This window comes from Engraulis encrasicolus, chromosome 7, assembly GCF_034702125.1.
Source record: "Engraulis encrasicolus isolate BLACKSEA-1 chromosome 7, IST_EnEncr_1.0, whole genome shotgun sequence".
Classification (NCBI taxonomy): domain Eukaryota; kingdom Metazoa; phylum Chordata; class Actinopteri; order Clupeiformes; family Engraulidae; genus Engraulis; species Engraulis encrasicolus.
Genome location: NC_085863.1, coordinates 25701878 through 25706877, shown reverse-complemented (window position 1 = coordinate 25706877; position 5000 = coordinate 25701878). Strand labels below are relative to the sequence as shown.

The 5000-nt window shown below is 46.1% G+C and overlaps 1 protein-coding gene across 1 annotated transcript in view; it reads right to left on the bottom strand.

The window, feature by feature from the left end:
* pcxa (pyruvate carboxylase a) overlaps positions 1-5000 on the bottom strand; it is a 300166-nt gene that overhangs the window by 70443 nt on the left and 224723 nt on the right. The window lies entirely within an intron of this gene.

The following is a 5000-nucleotide window of genomic DNA, read 5'->3' as shown; positions in this document are numbered from 1 at the left end:
AGTTTTTAAGTGTATTTGTTGTGTGTTAGTGTGTAGAAGTGGAATTTGTCTGTGTTTGGTTTTGTGTGTGCCAGAGAGTGGAGACAGACAAGGTGTGTGTGTGTGTGTGTGTGGTGTTTGTGTGTGTGTGTGTGTGTGTGTGTGTGTGTGTGTGTGTGTGTGTGTGTGTGTGTGAGGTGTGTGTTTTGTGTGGGGTTTTGCGTGCGTGTGTGTATGCGTGCATGTGTCTGTGTGTGTGTGTGTGTGTCCGTCTGCCTGAGTGAGGGAAAGGAGTGAAGGGGAGTGCCTGGAGCAGTGCAGTATGAAAGCGCAGCCAGCTCCATATTGATGGAGAAGGCAGACACAGCAAACAGGCACGCAGACAGGTAGGCAAGTAGGCAGACAGACACAGACACAGGCAGACAGACAGACAAGCATACAAACAGATAGACAAGCTGGCAGACACACAGACAAGCAGACACACGGACAGGCAGACACACAGACAGGCAAGCAGGCAGGCAGGTAGGCAGGCAGATAGACAGACAGACAGACACAGTGACAGGCAGGCAGACACACATAGTGACACACACACACAGACAGGCAGGAAGGCAGGCAGACTGGCAGACAGGCAGACAGACACAGACAGGCATGCAGACAGGCAGACAGACAGACAGACAAGCAGGCAGGCAGGCAGGAAGGCAGGCAGACTGGCAGACAGGCAGACAGACACAGACAGGCATGCAGACAGGCAGACAGACAGACAGGCAGGCAGATAGGCATACACACAGATAGGCAAGCAGGCAGACAGACAGGCAGACACAAGGACAAGCAGACACACGGACAGGCAGACACACGGACAGGCAGACAAACAGACAGGCAGACAGAAAGACATTCAGAGAGCCATTCAGACAGATTGGCAGACAGGCAAGCACACAGACACAAAGACTGGCAGACACGCAGATTGGCAGACACGTAGACAGGCAGACACGTAGACAGGCAGAAAGGGAGAGCACCTTATCCATAGCCGGCATAGAGAAAAGGAAGTCTGTGGAAGTGTGAGTGTGAATGTGTGAGTTTTTGAGCATGTAAGTGTGAGAGTCTCTGTGTGCCTGAGTGAGTTGGTAACAGACGAGTTTGTGTGAGTCTGTGGGCGAGTCTATGTGCATGTCTGTATGAAAGTGTGTGTGCGTGTGTATGTGTGTTCTTACGTGCAAGAGTGTGTCTGTGTGAGCATGTGTATGTGTGTGTGCGCGTGTGTGGGTCTGCCTCAAGTGTGCCTGAAGCAGAGACAAGACAGCCGTGGAGCTAATTGAAGGCTGCCTTCCCTGCACTCTAGGGTGGGGAAGAGAGAAGGAGAAGAGAGAAGAGAGAACAGCATTAGCTGCACTTAATACCTGCAGAGATGGAGCACTTAGGGTGCTGGGCCTGCTCAAAAACTCCACATCTACAGCAAATCTACTTCTCGCTCTCTCTCTGTCTCTACAGCTATGTCTCTCTCTGTGCATATCTTTTTTGTCTCTCTCTTTGCTTTTGTCTCTCTCTATGCTCATCTCTCTTTCCCTTTAGACAGAGCCTAGGCCAGGGGTCAGGAACCTTTGGCTCTAGAACCACATGTGGCTCCTTTGGGAACAGTATATGGCTCTTACTCACCTAGGGTTTCCAACTGTCCCTTGAAATACGGAATAGTCCTTCATTTATAAATAAAAGTACGGGTTCCATATTGAGTTGAAACCTGCCACGGGAGGTTAAAATGTGTTAAAATGCCAGGAAATTACATCTAAGAAATACAAAAATTTCGGGGAGAGGACTCCCAGACCCTCGCCATGATGAAGTTGACAGTTGACAACCCTATACTTACCTGTTATCAATAAAAGTAATAACTTGACAGTACACTCTAAAATTGTTGGGCTTAATTGAAATACATGCTTTTCATTGTATTCAGTGTTTTTAAAATGGTATGGCTCTCATGAAAAATCATTTTAATGGCGTTTATGGCTCTCTCCACCAAAAAGGTTCCTGACCCCTGGCTAGGCGTTCTCAAACTGCCTATACTCGCATATTTATCCCAGACAGGTCAGTGTGTGTTCACATCCAAGGTCAGAGGTCACCATTTGGCTTTTCAGGGACAAGCAACAAGTAAGACAGATGCTTGGTCATTTTCAGAGGCAAACGGCAGAGCAGTGGCAGAGCAATGCCCTCTGTTGTTGATGTGTCACTGCTCCGTATAATGGCAATGGAGTGAATAGCGCTGGGCAATATGGAAAACAAAACACAACACGATATGGATTACTTCATATCACAAGAACGATATATCACACGCTATACCACAATTACGCATTACGCAGTCATTCTCTTCATCTTGTCTTTAATGTGTCGTAAAACCATGTTTCTTTTAAATACATCTTTTTATTGTTATTTTTACAGTTATTTGAACTTAGAGAGTGCATAGTGACAACACAAAATGTTAAATTATATTATGCTGTAGATTAGCTGTAACACTGGACAAAATTGGTTTATCACGAGATAAATGATAGAGGAGAAAGGGAGCAATAGACACTTTTCTACCACGATAATGATATATACAGTATTCACTCACCGGCCACTTCATTAGGAACACCTCTCTAATGTTGGATTGGACCCCCTTTTGCCAGAAATGCCTGAACTGCCTGCAACAATACTCATTATAGCATTATAGTACAAAGATTAATTGGTACTAATTGGCCCAAATTGTGCTAAGAAAATATCCTTATGCCATTATATCCCCAGCCTGAAATGTTGATGTAAGGCAGGGTTGACCCATGTTTTCATGTTGTTGACGCCAAATTCTGACCATTGTGTTGCAGTAGATATCAAGACTCATCAGACCAGGCAACATTTTCCGATTTTCTAGTTGCGTTTATGGTGAGCCTGTCCAAATTGTTGCCTCATTTTCCTGCTCTTAGCTGACAGGAGTGGCACCAAATGTGTTTTTCCGCTGCTATAGCCCATTTGCCTCAAGATTTGCTGTGCTGTGTAATCAGGGATTGTCTTATGCATACCTCGGTTGTAATGAGTTATTTGACTTAATGTTGCCTTTGTATCAGCTCAAACCAGTCTGAGGATTGGGATTGGTGGTGCTCAGTGGCCTGACCCTCGTATCAGGGATCCGGGTTCGATTCTGACCTGAAGACATTTCCTCATCCATCCTTCTGCTGGATAAAAAAAAGCCTTTTTATTTTAAAAAAAGTACTGTGGGAACTGTCTTTGTCACCAGGTTGGTTGTCCTGAGGAACCGCTTCTCTCTCAGCATTTGTGTGAACAGTTTAATTGGCAAACTGCAGACTAAAAAGTACTGCAAGAGCCATCTGTCACAGTCTGGGTGTTTTTCTGGATGGAACTTGCTGGCAGGTGTAGGCAGGTTTTGTGTCTGTCTCTCGACATTGATATTCTGGGCCATGGAGTGTGTGTGTGCGTGTGTGCGTGTGTGCATGTGTGTGTGCATGTGTGCATGTGTGCGGGCGTGCATGCGTGCGTGCGTGTGTGCGTGCGTGCGTGCGTGCGCACACGTCAGTTACAGTTTTATCTGTTTTGCTGATATGTGTTTAGATTCTGTCTTGTACATGGTCCCTGTCAATAAACTAAACTAAACTAAACTAAACGTACTAACTTGTAGACAGCGTTGTCTGGGTAGTTGGTGTAGCCCACGGCGTAGACTGTGTGTGAGAGTGTGTGCATGTGCGTGCTTGTGTGCGTGTGTGTGTGTGTGTGTGTGTGTGTGTGTGTGTGTGTGTGTGTGTGTGTGTGTGTGCGACTAACTTATAGACAGCTTTGTCTGGGTAGTTGGTGCAGCCCACGGTGTGTGTGTGTGTGTGTGTGTGTGTGTGTGTGTGTGTGTGTGTGTGTGTGTGTGTGTGTGTGTGTGTGTGTGTGTTTGTGTGTGTGTGTGTGTGTGTGTGTGTGTGTGTGTGTGTGTGTGTGTGTGTGTGTGTGTGTGTGTGTGTGTACTCGTGTGTGTACTCGTGTGTACTTGTGTGTGTGTGTGTGTGCGTTAGGGCTGGTAAAATAATATTTAAAATTCGAATATTATTTGAATATGGGAAAAATATGTATATTCGAACGTAAAAATTAATATTCGAATAATTTACGACTCCTAAGTGTCCATGGTGCTTCCCTTACTGGCCTGTGTGTAGCTGCTGTAGTCACATGTCACAACAAGGAAGCAAGGACTGCGAGTTGCTTTGTTGATAGAGAGTAGCTTCGTGCAGATTGTTTTGACATTTGAGTTCTTATTGCTGTTCGAACCGCATTGTAAGAAGTTGTCGTCTCTCGTGAATGACTTGTAACGTGGAGCTCTACACCCCAAACTATGCACGGAATAAAAGTGAGCCGAGTGATAAAGTGGTATGGAAGCTGGCGAGGTGTGAGTTAGCACCATGAAGTCGCAATATAGCTTTTTTGTAGCTACAGATAAGCGACTGGTCTTCACATTTTTTGCACCGTCCGCCACAAATGCTGGCTTAAGATAAGGCGACAAGAGGCAGTCACGAATTGCTTGAATTGGGCACGAGATGCACGAGACCAAAGCAGCAATGGAATCAAGCGAGGTACAGCCCAAATTTTAGTTGGAGAGGTTGGGTGACGCTAGTGTGTGTGTGTGTGTGTGTGTGTGTGTGTGTGTGTGTGTGTGTGTGTGTCTGTTCGTGTGTGGGTGAGTGAGAGAGAGGGAGCGCGCATCCGCGAAGGTGCCGTTGTGAAAGACTATCTGGGTCCCCCGTACCAACTCCAGGTGATAGAAACACAGCGTTTGGTCAAAACGAAAGTCTATCAATCCTGGTCTGAATGAATACGCCCTAAATTAAGAGTGACATTTACTTACGACCAAACAACATTGCTTCTAACATCTACAGTCGCCAGTTACGGACCAAGATAGTCTTTCACACCGTGTTTGCCTGATTATCATCGACGTTCAAAGTGTTGCGCCACTAGGAGGGCACAGCCTGGCTAGTGCCGTGTGTCTACTTTCCCACTTCGAGTTTAATTGT